This window comes from Ursus arctos, unplaced genomic scaffold (genome assembly GCF_023065955.2).
Source record: "Ursus arctos isolate Adak ecotype North America unplaced genomic scaffold, UrsArc2.0 scaffold_24, whole genome shotgun sequence".
Classification (NCBI taxonomy): domain Eukaryota; kingdom Metazoa; phylum Chordata; class Mammalia; order Carnivora; family Ursidae; genus Ursus; species Ursus arctos.
The window spans coordinates 33639991-33666544 of record NW_026622919.1 but is presented as its reverse complement, the minus strand read 5'-3'; the positions used below and the strand labels follow the sequence as shown (position 1 = coordinate 33666544).

The following is a 26554-nucleotide window of genomic DNA, read 5'->3' as shown; positions in this document are numbered from 1 at the left end:
GCAATAGACAGACCTTCAGGGTTTCTCTATCCTAAGTGGTTTGACAGCTGCGTAAAATCCCCAGAATGCAAGTAACCCAGCAGAGTTTGTGACAAACTGTGAACCAGCCTTCTTGGTGCTCCTGCATGGTCTTGTCAAACATCTGGAAATCAGCGTGTTTGCAGTCACCTCACAACATGACTTGGCATTTACATCGCTGTGCTAGCTGGGAAAAGTTGGGTTTTTTTGCTTTTTTTAAGGAAAAGAAATTCAGCAACTTTTGGTCTGTCACAAGGTCAAGTGATGATTAGTGATGCAGCCTCCCCTAAACATATGTTTAGCTCAGAAAAGTTAAATCCGTTCCCCCCAAATTTGGTAACCATTAGAGTACTTCCTAAGTCACTTCCGGATGTCAAGCCTTAAGGTGGAGGGGGGACAGGACTCTAGTGAGTTCTCTGCAGTCCTCTACCAAAGGGAGTTAATTTGGCAGCTGATCCAAGCCAAGGAAACACTCACGCAATGGGCAGCGCTAGACAGGAAACTGTTTTGAAAGTGCTGTTTTGATAGAAGATCATGAGATCAGGCAAAGGGCTGTGAACTTCACGTGTAGCCTAGGCCGTCTAGCACCAGGCTGGCCACCTGAGCGGAGAGGGTAAGAAAGGAAATGAAAGGAGGAGGGCCATGTAACTCATGGGCGGTTTTCTTTTCTTGAGAGGAATGCTAAAAATTATGAAATTCTTTGAAGTAGGGGAATATAATTGATGATTTTGTTGTTGCTGTTGCTTTTGTTTTTGGCAAAACATTCTACCATCATTATTCACCTTTATGGTTTTAACAGGATTGTTAGCATAGACTTCAGGAGCTAACCTCATCAATTCTGACCCCCTTTTTATAGCTCTCAAAAGAGCTGTCTTCCAAGGCAAACATTGTATTGAGCAAAGTTTGTACTTTTGGAAGATGGACGTTTTATAATGATAAGTTTTGACAACTCGCTCTGGTCGCCATGTGTCTCCCAGGCCTGCCGGTGGGTGGGTATTTGTCAGGAATGAGAATATGTCTGAGAGGGGCTGCTTTATAGCAGCCAGACTTGATTTTCCACGTCCAGGGCTTTGGGCCTCCTTAAAGCTCTCTGGAAGCAGAGAAGAGGAGCTTTGCTGCCTTCGTGTGTGACGTTGGCAGCACCTTGAGTGTCCAGTTTAGGGAGGTGTGTGTAGAGCCTCGGTGCCAGAGCCTCGGCGCGACACCTCTCGTTCTCCATGCACGTCTCCACGTTCTTCTGTGCCTGTGTGTCTTTGGTTGAGCCACTCTGCAGGGTCACAGAAGCCATTTTTGTGCATAAGGCAGACCTGTTTCTCACAGCAGATCATTAAATGATATCTTCCTTCATTGTGACATTTACAAGAAAAATAAAATCCATATCTGTACTTAACAAATGCTGCCGACCCTTTTCTCGAGGCCGGGAGTGGTTCTCGGTCGGTTCGTGAAGCACGGCTGTACTCCGTGGCATCGTGGCCCTCGCCCTTCTTCTGTGGCTCAGGCAGCTGGCAGGGCGCGGAGGGAAGCGTGTGGATGGTGCCCGAAAGCATCTGCCCAGTTGTTCTACTCACATACTTGGGAGACAGCTGAAGAACCCACGCTCGGCTTTACGAAGTCGATATGAAGAATTCTAAATTTACTGCAAGGACTTCTTTTAAATCTAAAACTCTTCCGAATGCTTATTAATACTTAATAATAATTGCATAAGTATTTCTCTCAGTGCTCATTTCCAGAGCGCCTTAAAAACCAACAAATAAAATGTGTTTCCAGTTAATTGAGAGAAAGTAACCTGTGCGGTTTACTTCTCGTCATTAGTCTCTAATATCTGAAAGAACGAGCAGGGCGACCTGAGGAAGCCCGTTCGTCAGCGGAGCACAGAACTGCGTCTCAGTTACCGCGGGCCTGGAACCCCAACGCGGGGCCCCGCTTGGTGCCACAAACGTGGCTCGCTGACCCTGCCCCTTCCCACAGTTTATCCTGCCTAATGCTGATAGAGTCTTCTTCCTCAAATACTGCTTTTCTGTCACTCTGTTTTCAAGAACCTTTGATTACATCCCATGTTACAACACGAGGTCTAAATATTGTGAGTGAAGATTCAAAATTCCAGCCATGCTTCTTCTGTATCCCTTCTGGAAGCACCTGCCCTCTAGCCAAATTGACCTCTTTGGTTCAGTCAGTCTCCAAGCAGTTCGGATCCTAGTTCTTGAAGTCGGTATCAAAAACGTGCCTCCTGAGGTCTTAGGAGAGTTTTTCTTCATAAAGTCGGTGACAGACAAGGGCTCTGGTTGAAACAGGAAAAGCAGGAGGCCGTTTTATGCGGTTAGATCCAGGAAGTGTTCGTCGCTTTGATGGATGCTAATGCCTTAGTTATATTCTAATACTATTGGAGTGTTGGAAAACTAGCATTTGGGGATAGATGTGACTCTGCCTCAGAGGGGCTCCTCTGTGTAAGGACAGGGTCCGTGTCTGTCAGGCCATGGTGGGTGATATTACTATGCCATCAACTTTCACACACAACAAGCAATAGAATGCCAGCAGTCGGAACAACAGTAGCTCTCGGCTCCTAGGCACGTGTGTTGCCTTTATTGCCAGACGGCATCTTGTATTTGGCCACGTGTCACCCATGATTTCTTTCTGGAGTCCGTGCCATACACACTCTGTCATAGGCAGAAAGATAAAAAGTAGGTTTTAGGTTTGCCAGTAGAATAGTTAGCATCGATTTTGGAAACCACGGATTCGACTTTTGCTTGCTGATTTGCATGCCAGGCTATGGTCTGATTTGGTATTTAAGGGGTGGTTGTATATTTCTACTTGTATCCAAGAGTCCTAGAAATATGTGCCATCCTCTGGGTCTATCTTCCTATGAAAAGTGCATTTTTCTCTGTTTTACATAATTGTGTTAGCTCTTCAGCCCATTAATGCTCTCGGAAAAATTGTTTGTAATAATTTAATAATACCTTGAGTTTATGGGGAATAGCAGCAACCCTGTAATATATTCAGGAGAGATGTAAATCCCATTTCACAGATGAAGAAATTGAGACTCAGACTATTAGGTTATTTTTGCCAACATAAACCAGTAAGTGGTGGACATAGAACGAGAGCCCACATTTCCTGACTTATATTCGACTCTTCTCTTCACTTTGCTGTCTCTCTGTGAGTGGCGGTATTTCAGTATTTGCCTCATGCATGAGGTCTGTAGCTATATAAGATATTTGGAATCCTAGGTTCTAGAGGCAACTCTGCTACAGCCAGCTATGCTGACTTTTTACAAGTCCATTTAATCTTTCTCTTAGAGTATTTCTAAGATCCTTTCCAGTGAAAAACTATAGTGTGTTTATAATTTTATGATCCTAATTCCATTGAAGCAAAGTAGCAGTCATATCGTAGACATTAGAGAGTTCTCACCTGGAATTTTTTGTTTCATTTCTTAATGACATCCCTGAAACCAGAAGTGAGAGCGACTTTGTTTTAATTTTTAAAATTGATCTCCTGTCCCTCTGCCTTGGTTTTACTCACCTTTAAGTAGGTATTAAAATCATCAAGCTAGGGTGCAAATTACAGTTCATTAAGGAAACTCATCATCTCTTTTCCATTGTGAAAACAGAATTACATTCCAAACTCTTCCCATTAAGTGTGAACAATTTATTTTTGAGATTTTAAAATAAAGCCTAAACATACGAGTGCTGTTCCACCTTCGCTAACTTAGTATTTCTCCACAAAGGCCTTTCTTCCTTGAGGCCTGTGAGCCCCTAGGTTTTCAAAGCGTCGTGGTCTGCACGTCTCTGTTTTTCTTTCCCTGGGAGTGCTGATTAGTGACTTGCGGTGTGGATTCTGATTTATCGCAGACCAGAGCTGCCCCTAAGGGGCTGAGCAGAAACACTCATGAAGGAGCCCTGATTAAAAAGAGTGGTAATGAAGACAAATGTTTCAGAGGGAGTTGAGAGAAAACCAGTCCTTGGCATTCCCCGTAGCTCCTCTGAGCTTTTGAAAAGGAGGCAGTGGTAGCCAAAGGAAATATTTCTCCTTTGTTGTTTATTTCTCATGGCACTGGAAACATTTTTCTTTTCCTCCTGGGTGTTCTAATTCTCACTTGTTAACTGCTTTTCATGCAGGGTTGCAATTAACCCCTGGCAGATTCCTCACCAGGTTCCCCTTATAGCCACTCGATCCCCGAAGAAGTTTTTAATGCTTTGACCTATAACCATTTTTAAATTCTTCAGACTTGACACTTTTGCCTAATTTCTCAGATCATTAAATCACACTTCCGGTTTTTTCCCAGTGATTTTTACTAAATTTGATGTTAGGTAGGTGCCTATAATCACCTTCCCGTCTTCTTGTTTTTACAAGACAGAATGCCAGCGGAAAAAACAAATTCTCATCCACTTGGTAATTTTAATCAAAACTAGGTCAAAAGTTTCGAATCTAGCGTTATGTCCATAACCTAAGACACCATTCCAGAATTACTGGAGTGTAGGTGGGAACATGGCAAGTAAGTATCATTACTTGATCTGGGTCTTTGGGTGTGACCGAATCCGTAGTCCCACCATCTGTGGCCCTGTGAGCTACGTAATTCACTGCCCTGGTCAGACCTAACTGAGATCCTGTTTCTTTCAGAAGAATCCCTAACATTGGAGTTAATGCTAAGGATGTAGATTGTTTGTGACAGGCTTACGCAATGAGCCCCTGAACTACACTGAATGGTCACACTATCCTATTTGGAACACACAAAGATAAGTACCTTGGAAGCTCCGAGGTATTGCGGTGAGCAGGCGCAAAGCACTTTGCATGCACCCGGTTAGTGCGCTGTGCACTTCGTTCAGTGCTGAGGAGGATGCCGCGTTCAAGGTGGAGAGAGGGAAGAGTGAGAAATAGAAGACAGAGTCTGCCTCCTGCCCCTGTGATTAAGAAGCTCCTTAGAAGATCTCCATGCATTAACAGGAAAATATCAAAGAACCCAAGCAAAGTTCAGAAAATGACACCCACCCCTGATGGCCTTGACCTACGGAAAGGGTTGATTTCCAGAGGCAAGTAGTGGTTTCTCATTGAATCAAGTGGATTCCTTTTGGCGGAGAGAGTCTCAGTGTCCTTAGAGAACCTTGTCAAATATCCAAGGCTAAACGAAAATTTAAATCTAATCCTATCAGATGACCAAAGCTGATTAAAACTATCATTAGTGTAAGAAAAGAGTCTTTAAAGTTACCCGTGTGGCCTCTCTGGCATTTTTTACTTCTGTCCTAAGGCAAAACAAAAACAAGAAAACAAACAACAATGGCAAATAATTATGAGCTTAACGTTTCTCAGATATAAGGGAGTATTCGAGGTTATTCCATTCTGATGAACATATGAGATTAAAGATCAACATTGAAGATTAAAGAGCACTCGCTGCGAGAAGACTTGGGTAAAACCTTTCACACTTAGGTTGTTTCTATTGAGGTTCGGTCCCTCTGAACTCTTCCCCCACTATCAAGGCGAGGTCAAGGTCTGAGTCTAGGCTAAATGATGTCAAGTACAAGGGCTGTAGGAAAGGCCAAAAACTGCGGCAGCTCATCTGGCAACAGATGAAGATTTAGGCTGCTGGACTAATGGCCAAGATCGCGGATTACTTCAGGAGCATGCTCCAGGGTAGTAGAATTCCATGCAAATTAGAGCCATTTGACGTTACTTCCCTGTTGACTGGGGAAGAAAGGTTCTTTTAGTAATTTCCAAGCACCAAATTCCCCCCAAGTACTGATGGACTCTTCCTGATCTTAAATACTGGCATACTGTTCTTTATTTTTCCTGGCTTCAAACAGGCATATTAAGATTTCATGGATATCTGAATCTTTCTTTGAGTATCTGGGAACACATCAGAGAAATCAGATAGAAAAGAGGGAAAAGGAAATAGGTTATTTCCTTAGCCTTTTGAAGCAAGAGAATTGGAAGGATGCTTTCTCTGACGTTCATTGGCCCACAACTGCCCAGAATCTCCAAAACACCATCTTTTGTTCCTTGTTGTATGATCTTTAACAAAGTATTTCACAGACATATTTAGCACATAATTTTCACATATGTATTCCCAGGATCCATGGAGCAGAGTTGGGAGAGACCGAAGCATTAGAAGACTAGAAAGTAATTTGAAATTGAGAGACATCCTAAGGAAGGAATCACATACAGAAAAGGGAAAGGAGGTAGAGTTTGCCTGATTTAGAAAATACATATTTTAAATAGTCTGCTTCAGTTCAGTACGGTCAGCCGGTAGGGTTAGATGGCAGTCAAGTTCAGTATCACAGCAGTTGACACACATTTCTTCAAAAGATGAACAGAGGAAATATAATTACACAATAGGAAGATCAATAATAATAGCGAACATTTATTGATTTTTAAAAAGAGATGTAAGGCACTGTGCTCAGTACTTTGTGAGCATTATCTTATTTAATCCCTATTTTATAAATAAGGAAGTTGAGGTTTTGCCAGAATTAACTCAGCTGATGGACTGGTTGAGTCAAGGACTCAAAACCAGCCTGTCTGACTCCAGAGCCCTCACCTTTTATACCAAGCTCCCCTACCTCGCTGTGTGACTTTGGTCAGTCAGTGCATTTAGATAACATGAGAGTTGAACTGTACAATGTCTAGATTCTTTTGGTTCTACAATTCTAGGAAAGTATTATAAAGTTGGGAGAACTCTGTCATGGTAAAGCATTTGAGGGGAACCGAAGTAGTGTTTGTAATACCATTTCAAATTAATGACACCTAGCATCGATTCAGCAAATACTGTGTACCAGGCCCCATGTAATTAAATTTACAAACAGCTCAATTAATCCTCAAAACAATCTTTTTGACATAGGTTTAGTGTCCCTAAGAAAGATCATAAATATTCATAAAGAGTCAGCCATATCAAAAATGTAAAAGACAGTTGCTTAGATTCCAAATGGCTTTAGTTATCATAGTAGACCACTGTGGCTCCTAAAAGTAATACAAAATCGGAATCATGAAGCAAAAGGTTTTTTAAGGAAATGTTTCTCCAGGTTAGTGGTCTATAGTTTTCTCTGACACAGTTTTTTTAATAAAATATTTTTAATTAATTAATAATTCTATACATTCCAGTATGGTTAACATACAGTGTTCTGTTAGTTTCAGGTCTACAATATAGTGATTCAGAAATTCTATACATTACTCAGTGCTCATCATAATACGAGTACTCTGAATCCCCTTCATCTGTTTCACCCATCCCTCCCACCTCCCCTCCAGCAGCCACCAGGTATCTATATTTAAGAGTCTGTTTCTTGGTTTGTCTCTTTTTTCCTTTGTTTGTCTTGTTTCATAAATTCCACATATGAGTGAAATCATATGGTATTTATCTTTCTCTGACTTATTTCACTTAGCCTTATACCCTCTACCCTCTAGATCCATCCATGTTTTGCAAATGGCAAGATGTCATTCTTTTTTATGGGTGAGTAATATTCTTTAGTATATATATTCACCACATCTTCTTTATCCATTCATCTTTTGATGGATGCTTGGGTGGCTTCCATATCTTGGCTGTTGTAAATAATGTTGCAGTGAACATAGGCGTGCATATATCTTTTCAAATTAGCGCTTTTGGTTTTGGGCGTTAAATACCCAGTAGTGCAATTCCTGGATTATACGGTAATTCTTTTAATAAAATATTTTTAAAATTTATTAAATGTGATAGATTTTCTTCACAACTTGAATTCATTTATTAGACTTCTCTCTTGAAAACAGGTCCAAGTTAAAGGTACGAAGTTTCTGGTAGGTTCAAGTCTCCAGACTCTGACTTGGGATAACATCAGGACCATATGAGATAGTGAGAACACCTAAGCTACATGTCATGCACCCTATTTCATATTTCTCATAGTGACACTGTCAGGTATTTGGTATTATCTTCATTGTAACAAATGATTATAAATACAGAGCTGTTTCTTAATAGTTGGTGCTTTTTGTCACTTAGCCCTAATTGTCTTAATTCAAGGACATACTCTGTTAGTGCTAGGGAGCTAGTTTAAGGATGACTTTTCTGCAGTAATCAGATTACATCAGTGTCAAGTGCCCACTAATTATGAAAAAAATTGTATCTGCATTAGGTAAATGTCATTTCACCACAGTAGCCTGAAATGAGCTATTTATTCCTTTAGGTAGCATACCATCTCATTGTAACTATTATAAACAAGCTATTGACAAAATTGAGGCCCACGTCCATTTGTTCCTGAGCAGGAAATGTCTAGAGGATGGTCAGTACTTCTAGAGAGCTGAAGAGAAATGCCCTGCTTCTTTTTTATCTGATCAGCTAACTTGTCACCTTGGAGTCCTATGTATTCGCCGTGGCCGGGCTTGGCAAACAACTGCTACCACCTGTTTATGACAGCCCATGAGCTAAGAATTGTTTTCACATTCCTAAATGGTAGAAAAAAATCAAAAGAAGAAGAATGTTTTATTAAACCTGAAAATTATATGAAATTCAAATTTTAGTGGCTATAAATAATCTTTTAATGGAACACAGCCATATTCAATCATTTGTGTATTGTCTAGGGCTGCTTTTCCACCGTGATAGCAGAGTTGAGTAGTTGTAACAGAGACCATATGGCCGAAAGATACTTCCTGTCTGGCTCATTACAGAATGTTTGCCAACCACTGATTATAAGATCAAATCCAAACTCTTTCCAAGCATGGTGTACAAAACCTTTATGATCTGGCTTCTGCATACCTCTCCTGCTTCAGCTTCTAGTACTCTTTCTCTCTGATAAGCAGCCTAAGGTCTAACCGTTCTGTACTAACCATTCTGAATTACCAGAACCTCTTAGAACCTGACCTGCTTTCTGCATATCTAAGTATTTCTCCGTGCTATTCCCTCTGCATGACATCATTCCTTTCCATCATGAGTACCGCTAGCACATTCTTCCATTCCTTTGGTTTAAGCTCCTCTTCTCTGCAACCCTACCTAGCATCTCCCATCCCCTGCCCCATCGTGGTGATCAAAAATGTCTCCAAACATTGCCAGATGTCTCCCAGTGGTCATAATTGTCCCCATTGAAGAACCACTGTCCTAGAAATTTGCACAGTCACCAGCCCATAATGGATACTGAATAAATGTTCAATTACGTACCGTACACTTCAAATGGATGATTTGTATGGTGTGTTAATTATCTCTCAGTAAAGGTGTTTTTTAATACAAAGATTTGGTTTACTATTAGTTATGACTAATGGCATTATTATGCTGATTTTTATTTGTCTTCTAGAAGAGTTGCTAGTGCAACTGATAATGTCATATACAGTACTAGTTGATGCCAAATCTACATTATCTTATTTAGTACTGACTTCAAGACTGGGAAGTTGACCTGAGTTTTGCTTGTTAACTTTTTTGGGAAATGCAGGCACAAAAAGATTCTGTAACTTACTCAAAAGTCATGTAACTAATGAATATGTATGAAGGAATAGAGGACTCAGCTCTTGTATGGTTTTAAAACCTGTATTCACGGACACCTGGGTGGCTCAGTTGGTTAAGCATCTGCCTTCAGCTCGGGTCATGATCCTGGGGTCCTAGGATCGTGTCCTGCATCAAGCTCCTTGCTCAGCGGGGAGCCTGCTTCTCCCTCTGCCTGCTGTTCCCCCTGCTTGTGCTCTCTGTCTCTCTGACAAATAAATAAATAAAATCTTAAAAAAGAAAAACAAACAAACAAAAAAAACCCCACAACCTGTGTTCATATCTGGGTTCTACAAGCCAGTTAGCCACGAGAAGCTAACTTCTTGGGTCAAGTGAAAATGCGTGCACCTACCAAAGACGTGTGTGTAGATAGTAGATATGAACGGTGTCTAAATAATGGGAGCGTTATTTTTGTTCAAGATAGTGAATTTCTTATCGGTAAGACAGCACACATGCTCTGTGGTGGGGTGTTTTGTTTTTTGGTTTTTTTTTTTTTTGTACTTGTTTTGGTTTGTTTTCTTTGAGTACACCAAGAGGACGTGGATTTTTCTTCCATGTCTTTAAATCCTGAGATGGTGGGGAATCTGTTCTAAAACATCATAAAGACCTAATTTCCATCCCCAGAAAAAAAAAAAAGAAAAGAAAAGAAAATAGGTGGCATTATGGATTCCATCCTTCACTTTGCCTTGGAGCAATGGCATTAAAGCAAATATAACCTGTCAGACTGGTAATCTTTAGAAGGGTACTGTACAGTAGAACTTTCTGCAGTGATAGATATTGCCATTTAGATCTCTGTGCTCTCCAGTATGATAGCCACATGTAGCTGCTGAGCACTGGAAATGTGACTGATACAACTGAAGAACTGAATTTTTAATTTAATGTTAATTAATTGAAATTTAAATAGCCGTATGTGTCTAGTGGCTATCATATTGGACAGGATAGCTTTGGAAGTCTTAGCTTTGATAAAACCACAAACCTAAGCTTAACCCCAGCAAATATCTTTGGGGTCAGAGACCCCAGTTTCAGACTGAATAAATTACCAGTGTTGAATACATATGGAAGAGTATAGGATATGTATTTTCACAGCACAATTTAAAAGGTTACTGTTGTATGTCAGGTATGTGACTCGTAGAGGACAAAATTACTCTGTAGGGGGTAAACTCCCATTGTAGTGCTAATTCAACATTTATGAACATCCTCTAGTAAGAAGTTTTGTATTTTTCTGTTGACTTGATTGTTGTGGTGATAAATTATCCATTAAGGAGCAATGTTGAGATATTGAGGAATAAGACGAATAGCGCGATGTGTTTCATTGTTTTAGGTGCTTAAGAATTATTGTTGCGGGGCGCCTGGGTGGCTCAGTCATTAGGCGGCTGTCTTCGGCCCAGGGCATGATCCCAGGGTCCTGGGATCAAGCCCCGCATCGGACTCCCTGCTCTGCTGGGAGCCTGCTTCTTCCTCTCCCACTCCCCCTGCTTGTGTTCCCTCTCTTGCTGGCTGTCTCTGTCAAATAAATAAATAAAATCTTTAAAAAAAAAAATTATTGTTTCAGTAAGAGACTTTTGCTTTGTTGAAATTCTAGAATTTTTTACTAGAGTATTTGTTTTTTGGCTCTTGGTCCAAGTGATAGCTACATTTAGAAATTCAGTAGGAAACTAACAGATTTTTTCTTCTTTGAGTATATTGCTGAGTATTTCAGAAGATGCAATGTTCTAGAATATTCTTTTCATGTCCAGAATACTTTACTTACGGTGATGAGAATAAAAATGATATTACGTTGACATATTTTCATGAGCAATATATTCTTAAAAAGGAGAAAAATAGTGATTTCAAAGGCCATCTTAATTAATCTGTAATTTTTGGCAAGTTATATTTAAACCCATTTTATACCTTTGCCTGTGTTTGTTTATTAAATCTATTGGATCTAGGAAAAAAACAACTTAATTATAATGGAGACAGAGATGAGTTTTATTATGCTTGCATTTTCAAGATTATTGTTAATTTTTTATTTATATTTATTTTATTTCAGCACTTAGCTTGTATGAATTGCTAGTGATTGAAGTTTTGAAGTATAGACGCATTTTTCACTTGATCTTAGCCAAAAGGCAGAGAAGCAATAGGTGCTTTCTTAAAGATTATTAATTATTCTCCTTAGAATTACAGATGGTCTAATCTAAAAAGTTGGAAGACTTAAAAATAAGCTTAAAGATATTTTTTCCCTTTCCCTTTTCCTGACTTGCTCCTTTTAAGGAAGTGTGATACGGTTAAAGATGTCTGTGATCTGGCCAAAAGACTTTCACAAATACTGTTTCCATATTTGTGGTTTTGGTGTTTCCTCTTACACATGTGTCTTCCTTCTTCAGTTTCTTACTCTGTCAAGAGAGAATTGGCTGCTCTGTTTGGATTCTGTGCATATAACAGATGGGCTCAGTGGGGGCTTTGTCTGTAGCAGAAACCATAATGTCCAGGAGTTGGTGAGCCAATTAAGAAGTTTCCTCAAAGAATTCCTTGTGTGGACTGCTTATCAGAAAAGATGTAAATGGTATTATTGATGGTTTCCTAGATCTCAAATATGCAGCACAGTTCAGTGCGATTAAAAGTTGCCACGCCCCATGGTCTAGGGGGGTACAAAAAAATAAAAGAAGCATGCTTCCTGACTCCCAGGAACTCAGCATTCGGGTGGTAAGGATAACATTCTAGTGACTGTGGAAGGCAGGCCAAGTCCTCTTAGAGTGCATAGGAGGCAAAGACTAGTTCTAACTGGGGTCAGTCAGAGAAAGTTTAGAGGGAAAAATGCCATTGAGCTAGAATTTGAGGAATCGGTAGAATTTTGATAGGTAAAGAATGAGAAAGGGGGCTCCTATTGGCAAGAGACAAAGGCGCCGAGGCATACATGTACTGCACTCACGTGAGGACAAACCGGAAGCTGCTTGCATTTATAGGAAAGGCTATGAAGGGAATTGTGGGAGACCCAGCTATCTAGGGAGGTGAGGACCAGACCGTGGAGGAACGTGCTGCTGGAAGAGTTGGAAGAGGGGACTAGGAAGTGAGTTAAATGATGAGTTTAGAAAGCTTATTCGAAAAGCAGGATTGAATAGATATGGGAAGGACTAAAGAAAACCATTAAGTGGTTATCACAATCAAACATTTATCGGGTAATCACACCAACTGAGGCTTAATTTGTAAAACCACTTAAAAGTTGCCAATCTTTCCCCTCCCCGCTGGAGAAATAGTGCTCTGGCATGTGGCCATCTTAGCGTACCTTTATTAAACTTTGGAATGCAAAAGAGAGAGAGAAGAACACTTTCATTACAAAGTCAGTGAAACGCTAGTTTGTGACTTCTAATTAATAAATACATCTTACATACAACTTTTGTGCCAGTTCTTTTCCTTATGAAATGACTGCATGACATTGGGCACATTACAGATGGTAATGCCGTGGTTTGATAGTGTGAGATTTAAGATACATTTTGTCCTAATCTGCAAGGTGTCCTGACAAATGTTAAGTAAGCAAAAAGCATGTCTCCATGTGCCCTTTGTTCATTTGAGTGATTTTTTTCAAAAGTGTGATACTGAAGTGGTGCAGGCGTGAAGCCACGTGAGAGCCACATGGCTGGGCTGCCGCTGCTACTTCTCCTTATCAGCACTGCCACTTCTCTGTGTTACTCTGCTCACCTGCACAGATGGTCGGGGCTGGTTCATTTAGGTAAGGTAGTGAGTATTCACCCCCCTCGACCCTGAGCCTTCATATCAGTATATCAGTATTACTTCTTTAACCAAAGCCCTTCACGTTGGTATATGGGACATTTGATTTTTTAAGAATCAATATTTATGGACAGGTTGAGTCACCTATGTTTTGCATTGTGAGCTTAATCTAATCCCATTAAACAATTATAATCTTTAATCCCATTAAACAATTATACTGAGATACTCAAGTTCTTAAAAGAAGTTAGTTGAGAGTGTAGTTTATAAAAATGGAGTCTTTTTACTCTCATTTTCTCCTTTCCTTCCTCCTTTTCACCATATACATGCCCCTTAGTATTTTATGTATCACATGTTAAGAATCTGTTGCTTAATTTTTAAAAATGAGCTCTCATTTATTATTAAGGTTCTTGGCTAATAAGCACTCTGTATGTATTATTTCATTTACTCTTCATGACAATTCTGTGAGGTAGTAATTATTCCAGTTTTAGCCGTTAGGAGACAGAGACTCAGAGAGGTTAGGTAACTTGGCCAAGGACACAAAGTTAGTAATTGGCAGAGCCAGCTTTAAAACCAGATCTGAATGACCAAAGCCACTGTCTTAACCACTGTACTTCCTTAACCACTGTGCCTTCCTCGGTGCCAGATGATGTGACCCCAGTTTTGGTAATAGAGGAACGCTGGTCCAAAATGATGCTTCCGGAGAGGAGTCATAGAATTTCAAGAATGGAAGGGTACACGGAAGTCATCAGACCTCATGTAAAACAAAAGCCCTGTGTATCTGAGAAGTGCTCTCTATTTAATTAGATTCAAACAGTACTAATAGTACTAGTAACAACATCCTGTATGGGTGTGTGTTGTGGGAGAGGTAGTCATCTTCAGAAAAAATTGATTTGTGGGTGGAGGTGAAGGCAGAAAGAGGCGGTCTGTGGAATCACGTATTTGGAGGACCTCTGCTTTTTCATGTATTGTGTTTGATTTGATGACGTCTGTGATTTGCTTCAAAATAATACAGGAGGTGGGAAGTGGATGTGGATGGGGATGGGGCAGGATTGGCCATGGTTAGATGGTTGTTGGCTTGTGCCATGGATGCTTGGGTTTTATTATATTTTTTTGTCTATTTTGGTGTATGTTCAAAATTCTCCATAATAAAATGTTTTTAAAATTTTATTTGAAAGCACTGTTTTCATGAGTTTGTAGTGGTTAGATTATGTATATGTTTTCTTATCCAAAACTCTCTTGGATGTTTTAGTCAAAAGAAGCATTTTTTTCCCCTAGCGTTTGTTCCCTCTTAGAATGTCCTTCAGCTCTTTTTCTGATTATTTGTCAAAGAAAGAGCTCAACGTGGCCAGTGCTGAAGGTGAAGTGAACTGTCAGCCGCCTACATGGCTGCAGTCTTGGGATAATTTCTCTAATTTCTCTTATGAGTACCTTCTCTTTGACATTATTTTTGAACTCAAAGACTTGCTTGCATTGTTCTTGTTAGTAAAAAAATCGCTAGGATGTACTTACTAATTGGAGTCAGCTGCACTTAAGACTGTTCCGCCAGACTGTTATTTTAGCCTTCACTAGTAGGGTTTTTAACACCAGTTTGACCTTACTTTGAAACATTCTCAAAATACCATAGTTTAATATCGATTTATATACTTTCATATTAAAGCGGGGCAGGGTCCCTGGGGAAAAAAAATAATGAAACTCTTACTTCCCACAACTATAGGAATAAAGGTAGATTTTCTGATTTTGCTTTTTAAAGAAAAGTCGGCAAAGAGCTTGGGTTAAGTTTTCCTTTGGTCAGGTATAATGATTGCAAACGTATTCTGAAGTATGCAAGTCACAGAAAGATAGGATGCCTGCCAATTAGGGGGCTGATTCCCACGGCCTGCGTGCCTTACTACCACTTGAGGATAAAGACCCGTTGAGTTTGTTTCTGACTGGTAAATACCAAATGCCCGTAACATCATGTCAATTATATTTTAGACAAGCAAAGCTCAAATTTTCTAAAAATTTTCTAAAAATAAGTTCTAAGTTCTGTTCATTCCAGAAGGGGGCTGTTTCCTGCTTCCTTTCTTCTCTTTGCTCATTTGCCCTTGTCCTTATTTTTTGGCCACCGGTAAACTCCCATTTAGTAGAATGTCAGAGGCAGTCAAATAGGAGGGAAGTTATTCTTTTTTTAAGCAGATTGAGGGGCTTCTAGTATTCTTAGGACTTCAGTTATTTTCTCAGAAGACACAACCATCAGCAACTCCATATAAGGCAACTGACTCCCTCCTCTTCCGAGCCTTCTTACGTGTGTGTCTAGATACCATAATAGATCCGATGCCTGTGAAGACCTGGAACATTTCAGACAATAACTCAGACTTGTTTTCTTGTGCTATATTTAGGAATCGAGCGAGTGTTTTACAGTGAGATCTCTCTCCATGCACTCTACATCTTAGTGATGTGAAACCCTCAGGAGGCATCCAGAAAGCCGTCCTTTTTAAGGTTAAAATGTTGGCTACTTTATCTGTTACCTTTCTGAAATGTTTGGCCCAATATTTTTCACAAAAATCACAGGATCCGGGAAAGAAGAATTTTCTAACGTTGACCCTCCATAGCTAAAAAACAAAAAACAAAACAAAAAAAACCCCCAACAAACCCGAACTCTTTAACAACACAGCATTTCTCTGCCCTTTCTGGAGCTTTAAGTTCTTGAGCGTTGAAGTTTGCCTTAATTAACCCTTTATTTTCTTGACTTCTCCACATCAATGGTTGGAATTGTTTTTGAGTCGCTGAGGAAGCTAGAGGTTTAAGATAATTTCTTAGTAAGTTGATTTACATCAAAGAATTACTTCATGCAGATTAACTGAAATTATGATACCAGTAAGATTTCCAGACCCAGTATCATTACAGGATTTTGAGTAGGCCCTGAGTGGCAAATTGCTCTAAACCTGTTTGGCTCACCACCACAGGGTTTAAAACATAAAAATATAAAAGTGTTTAAATTTTTCTTTCTGTCTCCTTATCAGAAATATTCATTTAGACCATAACAACTGTTAGAACAAGATAACAACTCCAGGCCAGCTGTCAAATGTTTACCATTATCAAAACTCTCCCTGGAGGGAGATGCAACTTTGGCTCGCCTCACCGGCAGTAATTTAATTTTTCCTTCATTCTGACTCGGAAATGGCAGCATTTTTCAAAGCTTCCTCCCACTGATGGCTGAAATTTTCCTTGTGAAATGATTTCCACCAGTCTTGAATCTTTCTTGTTTCTGCCGTCTTCACCTTTGCTGATGGTTCTGCAACTCATCACCAGCTATGCAAACTGACAGTTCACATCCTGGGGCAGCAGCAGGGGCTGGCCTGCAGAAAGGAGCAGCCTGACCAAATTTACGCTCACAAGATCTCTTAATTCACAAAAGCATTTGCTCTAGTTCCTGTTCTCTGCTGCAGGGGCTGTGGAGAGGGAGTGGGGGATGGGGCAGGGCCATTGGGAGAATGTTCTGAAGAGAAGAGAGGCTCTCTTCACACTCTACTGAGTACACAGACTTTGGAGATGAAAAACAGACGGAGAAGAGGCATTTCCAACCATCTTGCTGATCTGTGCGGGAGTTCGTTGAACTGTACAGCATAGCACCAGACCCTTGTGTCATTTAATGTTTCTTTTTAAAATGGTGCTTAAATGTTCAGCACAAATATCCCTCCCCCTTTTACTTAAGTTGACAAAGAATATATTAAAAAAAAAAAGAAGAAGAAATTAAAAAAAAAAAAAAAAAAAGCCAAATACTGCAATGAGAATGACCAGAAATCGCTTTCCTCTCTGGAGAGTTCTGTTTAATATGAAAGTCCTCTTAACAAGAGTGGACAGAGGAAGTTTTAGGTTTGATTTGAACCTCATGTACATGACATATTTCATTTTTCCCTTCTCTCACAAATTTCAGTCCAGGCCACTTGTTTGCAAAAAAACACCAAACTGTCCCTGGCTGCTTGGAAGATACTCCAGGACTTTGAGCCTTGCCTTTTATCTTCCTCTTGGTAGAGACGTATTTTTGTCCCTTCCCTTGCAGCCGCTTACTCCTAGAGGACTCATCCCTCCGTGTCCAGTCTACCCCAGGCAGGCAGCTGGCACATTACTGTTCCGTAGGACAAGGTCACTTAAGTGCTTGTGTACCAGTTTGGGTCCGTCTCAAAATTGCTTTCGAACACAGATTCTTTAAAATGACTGACCTCTAGGGAGTATTTCTACCCACTCCCTCCTCAGATGTCTAAAGGGACCTTATCAAATTGGTAGGTTGTTTTCATGGCTTTGAAAATAAAACTATAATTAAGGTAAAAATGACAGAATCCTGAGGGCACCTCGGTGGCTCAGTCGGTTGGGTGTCTGACTCTTGATTTCGGCTCAGGTCATGATCTCAGGGTTTTGAGATGGAGCCCCACATAGGGCTCTGTGCTGGGCGTAGAGCCTGCTTTGGATTCTCTCTCTCTCTCCCTTTGCCCCCCCACCATAAGAAACAAACAAACAAACAAACAAAACCACGACAGAATCCTGAGCTAGAAACGCAGGTTTGAATTCTAGGCTTTGCTCTTCCACTGACGTTGTTCTTCAAGGTTTCTTTCCTTGTGACCCTCACAATTACAGCAAAAGGATGGGATTATGGCTGATAACAAAATCAAGTGCCTAATTTGGATCCCACTGATTCAGAATGTGTGACTGTGCTCAGTTGTAGCCGATATTTGCACTACCTGTGAGTAAAATTTGTTATGCAAATGGTATTTTAAACCATATTTCAGAGGAGACCATTGACTTACTGAAGAAAATGAAAGCATTTCAAACGCTTCTATTTATGCAGCTAATTGGATACAGCATTCCTAATTGCAGGTGTTTCTTCTATCAAAGTAGCTCTAACAGACTTCTGCCGCTCGACAAGTATTCTTCTTACGTATAACTCCCCCGTTGCCTTGTTTGAGACTGGCCGTTTCTCTAATTGTCTGAATTAGAGGTGTTTTTACGTTCTCAACAATGCTTTGGGAGTACACACGGAAGGAGCTTACAAGTTGGTCGGGGACGCAAATACCAATACAAGGTAGTACTCTGCTAAATTTCAGAAGAAGAATTAGAAAAAGGAAGCGCTATAGGAATTTTTGACCAGTAGAGATGTTATTTGGAAGGTTTGGAAAACAACACATATACGTATATGTAAACACATGGGAGGTTTTTTTGTCTTTTATTTCCAGAGCTTGATATATTATTTGCCGCGTAAAATGTTTGCTTGGTATCTGTGAAACCTCCTTTAGTCTTAGTGTGGTAGTTCTTCTTATAATACCTACCTTTCATTGAATATTTATTAAATACCAGACATTTTGTGTCTGACATTGTTCCAAACTCTGCTTCAGACAGAGGGTTTAAGACATGGAGAGTTCAAAACCTCAGATTCTACAATGGCTGAGTTTAAGTGGTAGGGGCGATGGCAAATAACTTGTGTTTCAGGCTGTTCCTGCTCTTGCAGCCCATGTCGCCACTGCAGAAATGTGGGCTTGGTGTTGCCAGACCTTCCATTTAGTCAAGAGAGACAGGAAATTCACATTTTTATGGATATTTCCTGATTTTAAAAACAGTAAGGGCCAAGGAAAAGTTTGTGACTTTTACATGGTATATACTCAACCCCATTTTATTCTCACAACATCCCTGCAAATTAGGGAGAATGATTTGTACTCACCCACCTTCAACATAGCTGGTAAGTAGCAAAAGTGGAATTCTACCTGGGGTCTGTGTCCAAAAGTACTCTGCTCCTTCCTGTCTTCCATAGATTCACCGGAGTGGTGCTGGTGATAGTTTTTTGGCGGAAACGTGCGCTTTGGTTAAAGCCAGGCCCTTATCAAAATTGTCACATCAGGTAGTGCTGTACCAGAGCGTCCTCTTACAGAGAACAGTTACTTATGTCTTTGGGAGGAATTAATGATAACATGAAGGTGTTGACGATTGTAAATATCAAACAAAAGCTCTGTTGCTCTGTGGATTTATTAGTTATTATTTCAAGCTTATGGTACTTCTAGAAAAGCTACACAAATACGCTAAGTCGTCTGTAGAATCCGTCAAGTTTCACAAAGAGTGGCAAAAGTATTAGTGGCAATTTTACAAGGTCTGACCTTGCCAGAGAGAGAGAGGAGAAATCGTTAGTTCTCAGGATCTACTAAATATTTAAGCACTTTTGTTAAAATTTTAAATGAACTTCGTGGCCTGAAGGAGTTAACACACCTCCACAAACCTGCTTTCAGCTGGTAAGATCAGGCCCATTATTATTATTATATACAGCTGTAAAAAGCTGGTTACATAGCATAAATTGCACTGAAACACTTAGGCCACAAGATTACTCAAGAAGAATTGTATTGCTTGTTCAGTCATATATTTTGATCTTTATTGCTAGTAGTTTATTCTCATGAGAGTTGGGGATTAGCCTTGCTTTTAATGTAAAAAGTGTATCTACGAGGGTAAAAATATAAAATGAAAATAGATTTTTAATGGCAACTTTGGTTCTTAGCATTAATTTTACATGCATTTTTCATTCTGAACTTTTAAACAGTTTTGAGAAACATATGAGAGATTTGTGAACAGGGGCAAGAGAGGGTCAAATGTATCAAATCCTTGGATTCCAGCAAATGTAGGATTTGTGGAAGAGCAGAGAAGCACACATGTGTTGGGAATGTAAATTGAAATGAAACCTCACTTGCTGGAGACTTGGAGAAGCGAGTGCGCCACGTTACGGCCAACGTCTGAGGCGTTTATCTTCTTAATAAATTAACCAAATATTAAAATAAACATTAATTTTATCAGTCTGCATTTTTTCCTCCCTGGATGAAAGTGTTTCAGGAAAAATCATAAAAGAATCTATGGTAGCTCAGAGAGGTTAAACTCAACAGTTGTTTTCTTTGAAGTCCCTGGCCATGGGGTTAATTGCCAAAACTGCTTGTGGAAAAGGTGGTAACAATTTAACAAGACTGTACAACTGCAGAGAAGTAGATGAGTATCAGGTGTTTGCAGATGTTTTTTCCTAACAGGAAAGGGGGTGGGGAGCAGAGGAGGAAAAGAATGAGAAACAGGGGAAGAGAGAGGCCTGAATAAAGTCCCAACTAAACAGCCAATAATTCTTTGTTTGCTTAGCCAATCATCCTGTAATTGGCCAGGAGGTTAATAGGAGTCTATTGATTGGTCAGGAGGAGTGCTTACTGTGGCTATTTTTACAGTATGCTCCCAGACAGAAGGCTGCAATTACTGGAGCTCTCATTCCCACTCTTTAGGGCCATTGCTGCTCTGATTTATGAAACCTGATCCGGTTGCTGTTGGCAGTTTATGTTTTAAGTGTTGCCTTCTGGGTCTTTGCTGCTTTTGGGTCACTGTGCTATTTCTCATCATTTATTGTGGTCATTTGAATAGGTAAGCTTATTTATGACTTATTGAAGTAGGAATACATTAAAAATAATAACCACCACCCACATGGACTGGAAAGTGGCAACAGTCAGATCCGATGTGTGATAGAGCCCTACCTGCCCTAGAAGGAGACATTCTGCTACTGGCCGAGCGTTTACAGTCGTTCCAGAAATCGGCAGCCTTCTCTTTTATCTGCCTTCAACAGATTTGTTTCTCATCTCATAATTTACACTAGTTGATTACATTTGGATTTAGCTTTTGCAGGACTTCTAATAGTTAGATTGGGTCGCTGGTATTTTAGAGTTAAGGAAACTGAGGCCTTGCTTAAAATGTCTTAAACCACGGAGACGCCTTCTGGAGCTTGCGAGAGGGCTCTTCTGTCTTTAACCCACCCTGACCTGGTCCTGACCTGAGCATTACTAATAAGGTACTTACTTCATCATTTCATTTCTCACTCGCTAAACTTGACTATAAATCCTTCAGTTACTCAAGATCTTGGTTTCCCACCCTTGTTCAAGCCTTCTTTCGTAGTTCGGAGTTCCCTGGGAGCCCAGGTGAAGGGGAGTAAATCTCTACTGATGATAAGGCCCTCGAGCCATAGAATTCTGTGTAGCCACATCCAGACCACTGGGTTTCACCTCCACTTCCAGCTTGTCACTGAAGGCTGTGGTGACCACAAGGACCACTGCCTACAACTTACTTCCTCCTGTTTCTTCTGCTTCTTTAATTTCACTGCTGCTACTTAAAAAAAAAAAAAAAAAAAAAAGGACTTCTGCAGCTCCTCTCATTGCTCTGAAAGCTCCCCATCGTTCAGCATCCACATTTTGAATGACTGCTCAATTCTAGACACCCGTGCACGTGCAACAGATGCGGCAGTGGTGGTGACAACAGCCCGTAGCTGGTGCACTGCTCGCACCCCCGGAACATGGTGAATGGTCCTAAGCCTGCCTGCCTTTCCGTAAGAAGTGTGGCCGGCACCCACCCCACAAAGTGGACACAACACAGCACAGGAAGGGCAAGGATCCTCTGCCCACGGAAAGCGGTGTCATGACAAAGCAGAGTGGTGATGGTGGGTAGACCAGGTCGATTGGCCCAAAAAAAGGCAAACTCAACCAAGAAGATGATGCTGAGGTTTGAATGTGTTGAGCCTTACAGCAGATCTCAGAGAATGGTGGCTAGCAAGAGATGCAAGCATTTTGAACTGGGAGGAGATTACAGGAAGGACCAGACTTCCAGTTCTTTTTTTTTTTTTTTTAAGATTTATTTTTATTTATTTATTTATTTTAGAGAGAGAGTGAATGTGAGCAGGGGGGAGGAGCAGAGGGAGAGGATCCCAAGCATACTCCGTGCTGAGCCCAGAAACCTGAGATCACGACCTGAGCCAAAGCCAAGAGTGATGCTTACCCGACTGAACCAACCCAGGTGCCCCCAGACATCCAGTTCCAAGCTTCACGTTTCATTTTGTTATGAAGCGTATGAGATCTTGAGGGTATGTTTAAAATCATAAAGGACCACAACTGTACCAATACTGCAGGTTCCTGGTCATTTTCGTTTTGGAAAGAAAGGTGCCCTCTTGTTTGAGTACACCTCCCTCTACAAAGCAGTGAAAGGTATGATTGCCCTGCCCCAGGTGAAGCAAGGGGTCTACGGACAGCCTCCCAGGGTTTTTTTTTTTTCCTCTGCAAGGGAACCCCTTATTACCAAACTGTTGTTATTTGTGCTGTATGGATATTGCAGGAGAGATTTCCTTTCCTTTTTTTTTTTTTTTTTTTAATGTTCTTCTATCATCCTATTCTAACTCGTAGATTTCCTCATCCATCCGGGCTCACTAGAGCTCAAAAGAACCTGGATGGTTTTCTCTCCTGTCAATTGTACATGGAACCCTCTTTCTCTTCCTGTTGCTTCTGCAAATATGAGTGGCCTTTGCCTTCCCTCCCCCCCTGGTTACCTCGCTTTAGAAGTCTATACTGATTGTGATTACATCTTTTATGAGAGTCTCTTCAAGTATTCTGACTAACCTATTGTTACCATAATGTGATGATGTAGGAGAGTGTTAATCTGACCTGTCTCTCAGTGTGGTAATTACGGTTCAAGTAAAGCAAAATGTTAGTTCCTATGGCTCTTGTAGGGTAGTCTGCCCCTGGTCACTAGACTTTGAGAACATCACTCCTGCCTTTCTTTACTCATAATGTAGGCATGATTACCTTTTCCCTCTGTCTGCTTGCTTTGTTTTCACTATGAATATCAGAGGGAAAGCGATGACTCTGCTTAAAAGATCTGACTTCACCAAACCCTTAAAGTAATGTGACCTCTCCTATTTACTTAATTTGGAATTCATGAGAGAAAATAGCTTGGTACTTTTAGACAGACTGCACGGTTTTTATCCTTTGCTTTTACCTTAATCCAAAAATTTCAGAGCCCCAGAGAAAGGTCCCTGAAATGCATTCTCTCCACCACTGTATGCCTTTAGAATCCTCCTATTGGTTTTCTGCGTTCTTGTTTTTTGCTAAACTTCACTGTTTACCTCATTATCAACTTTTACATCAGAACTCGACAGCATTTATGAGATTCTTTAGTAAACAGCTATGTTCGAACTTCTGTCTTCCCATTTAGGAGTAGAATTTGCTACTCTTTTCCAAAGGACTTAACAACCACCCACCCCCACCACCAACAAATTCAAACAATCCATGTTCTGAAACTGGCCAGTTTAAAGGGCTCATCCTTTTAGTGTCCTTTTCTCATCAATGATGGAATTATGAGAAAAGAGAATAAACAGACAACACTTCATTCTTTTAGAGATGGGAAGCAAGGACTGAGTAGGGAAGCGTGGTGTTTGTTCATTTCCCTAGGACCACTTGGTTCTCTTTAAGAACCTTTCCTTTAGATATTTGTCACACTGCTCTGCTTCAATTTTGTTTTGAGCCAGCCATGCCCTTTGCAGGGTGAGCATGTGTAAAAAGGGGAGAGGAAGGAAGAAAAGAGGGAAGGAAGGAAGGATGGGTGAGAGGGAGGAAGGGAGGAAGGACTCGTAATGCACCGAGCAGAGACTGTGAACTAAGAGTTGGAACAGATACAATATTTGGAGATACAACTATTTTTAAAACTTTGGGCTCTGACTCAGTCATGACACATTCACCTTTTGGGGAAAACTCAGGGAAATTTTTTGGCGAAATTCTGCAATTTTGTTTTCATAGTTCCGGGACAGAACTGCCCACCACAGACTTTTCACATTCTTGAGAACTAAAACATGACTTTGGTTAATCACAGGAATATTTATTACTTAATGTGTTCAGTGTAGCAAAAAGGAATAAAATTTATTGTGAATGAAGGTGTACTGGCACTAAATATAATCTCATTTTTAAAGGTAAATTTGAAGTATTCCTTTGATTGAATGCAACTTTTTTTTTTTTTCGGTGTGAGTTGCAAAAGATGAAAGAAGTCATTTCAGAAATGTGTTCCTGCCTGCACTTTTACTTGAAATGGTCTTTTAGTATGGAAATGTGACCAATAAACTAAACAGAATTTTTAATGGCACATTTCAGGCTTCATGGAAGGTTTGCATGTGGTTCTTATGTGAGATGACCTCAACAAGCTCATCTTACCATACAATGAAAAAAAAAGTGTAAGAAACTTCTACATGATAAAAATGTTTCAACATCCTCGAGCATGGATTCAAGTAACTTTGACAGAGTAAAAAGTTAGTCAACATAGTTTGATATGAATTTTGGTGGAAGTTATCGGAGACAAATAGTAGTGGGACAACCAAATTGACTTCTTTACAGGAAGACATAAATATGTCCTGAGCCTTTGGTGGCATCAGAAAATATTTGTGCTTTATTCTTTGTGATTTCTTGCTTTATCAGCAGAAAGGAGCATTTGTGCTCAAAAATGGATAATTCACACTCAAATCTTGTCTTTCTCTGTGTAATCAAGCTTAAGTTACAGTTTAAGCACGGTGGCAAAAAAAAAAAAATACAGAAAAAGTATAGTACCTAACTTGAATCTTAATTTAAATTTGCCACCCAATGCTGAGTTTTTACATGTGTCTAGGGGCAAACTCCTCTGGTACTTGTCAATAAGCAAAAGAAAAATATTGGCTTTCAAATACCAGGCATTTGGTGAACCGGCGACAGTCATATAAGCGAGAATGTTCAAATGACTTCACCTCTTTCCAGCTTCATTATGTCAGGCTGGCAGATCGCATATGGCATTATGGAAATCAGCAAATGAAAACCATATTGATCAGCATTGAGAACAAATGTAAAAAAGGTGGTCTCGAGGAGGAGCCGAGGAGAAGAATGCTTTCCTGGTCAACCTGATAGGCCCTTGTTAAGGCCTTTTAATCATTTATTAACGTAACCCTCCTTCTTCCCTTTCCACTCAGATTACCTCAGCCACAGACCATCCTGCTCCATTTATCTTTTAATGTTTCCTTTATTTAATTTATTTTTAAGCTCTAAGTTATACTCTTATTTCAGAATTGAGTTTTACTTTTCATGGGATTGTTTTAAGTGACTTAAATGACTTTTCCCAACAAGCGCACCAGGCATTCAAAGGAAGAAACGCATTTGCTGAGATTCACCTATCAGCAAATAATTTACTTGGTATGCACCACAACCAAAAGCAGGGAGACGGAGAGACAGTCAGCCGGACACATTAAAAAAAAAGAGAGAGAGAGAGTAAACTCTCAGTCGTTCCTAAACCTAATTCTCTAGTTAAGGTTTGGGTCAGTGTTTCCATTTTAAAGCCCTTTTTCCAGGGTTTGGAGGTTAGCCTGGTAAAATGACTTTAGGTCTAAAACCAGGATCTGTCACCTTTCCTTTCCTTCTTCACCCCGTGATTTCAGTAGAAAGCTGCAGCTTGCTTTTATCCTGTTGCTCTGGAAGGAAACTCAGAGCAGTATCCAGTCTGCCTCAATGAGACAGAGAAACGGAAGGCTGTGTTTGTGCAGGTTTGGGTTCTCTGGGAGTCTCCTCACCTGAAACGCACCTTGGGGTTTTGGAGGTTTGCTTCTCTCCCAAATCCCATTCAGACCCAGGTTTGGATGGGCTTCTCTCCCTGCCTCCCCCTCCTCCTTTCACCCCTCCAGCTCCTGCCTCCCCTTCCATTTTTATGTCCAGGCTCATCATTTGGTAAGAAATTTCCAAGATCTTTTCTTCATATGGAACCATGTCCTTTTACAGTTGATGAGCAACCCGTGAACGCCATTCCTCAGAATGCTGATTGGCATATGACAAGAATCATTTCTTCCCTGCTTTGCAGCATAAATCTCTCCTAAAGAAGATTCACACACACCAAAGAAACCCGACTATGGATAGAATTCCCTGAAGCTGCTGCATACAGCACAGCCTGGTGATGGGCTCTTCCCCGAGTTATTTAGCTAATTGACCAAACTGAATATTTGCCATATTTTTCCCTTTTGAAACCACTTTAAAAAACAAAACAAAACACCTCTTCAACATGAAACAACTGAGGTTCACTTTCCTGTGAATTTAGCATTGAATTCTGAAATAGGTATTCATTAAAAAAAAAAAAAAAACAGAAGTATCGTTAATCTCTGGGTGCTGTGGGTGATCAAATCATTGAACTTTCTTTTTGCTTCGGACTCCTTGTCTGTGGCTGTGAAGGCATGAGTATTTTTATCTTCGCTTTCCTCTGTTTCCTTTGCTCCCCACCCCCCTGCATTTTGAGGGACTATCACTGATTGATTTGGATATCAAAAGATGCACAACGAGTAGATCTAATTTATCTAAGTAGAATCGGGAATTTTATTTTGGGTCTCCCTTGGGACCCCAGAGATACATTCAATAATATATTTGAAAAATCCATGTCTAAAATCTATTTTTCTCCTTCTTGCATACTCATTGATTTCTAAGTGCTTTTCCACGTAGCCTCCCATTACTATCCCCCTTGCCTTTCTGGGCTCCACATCAAACAGTGTAGGAATTACAGCAGGAGTGCTATCTGTGGAAGACTTGCTCTCCTTGTTTTTGCAGAAGAGCAGAACATTAAACA

At 40.3% G+C, this 26554-nt stretch overlaps 1 protein-coding gene across 21 annotated transcripts in view; it reads left to right on the top strand.

The window, feature by feature from the left end:
* The window catches only part of BCAS3 (BCAS3 microtubule associated cell migration factor), a 578553-nt gene that overhangs the window by 357907 nt on the left and 194092 nt on the right, over positions 1–26554 (top strand). The window contains exon 23 of one of the 21 annotated variants that reach the window (XR_008961213.1): positions 1–26554. This exon is cut by the window's left edge and continues 36232 nt beyond it. The exons of 19 other annotated variants lie outside the window; for them this stretch is intronic. The gene's annotated coding sequence lies outside the window, so the exon portion shown is untranslated. One more of the 21 variants, XM_026517502.4, reaches the window with a different exon arrangement.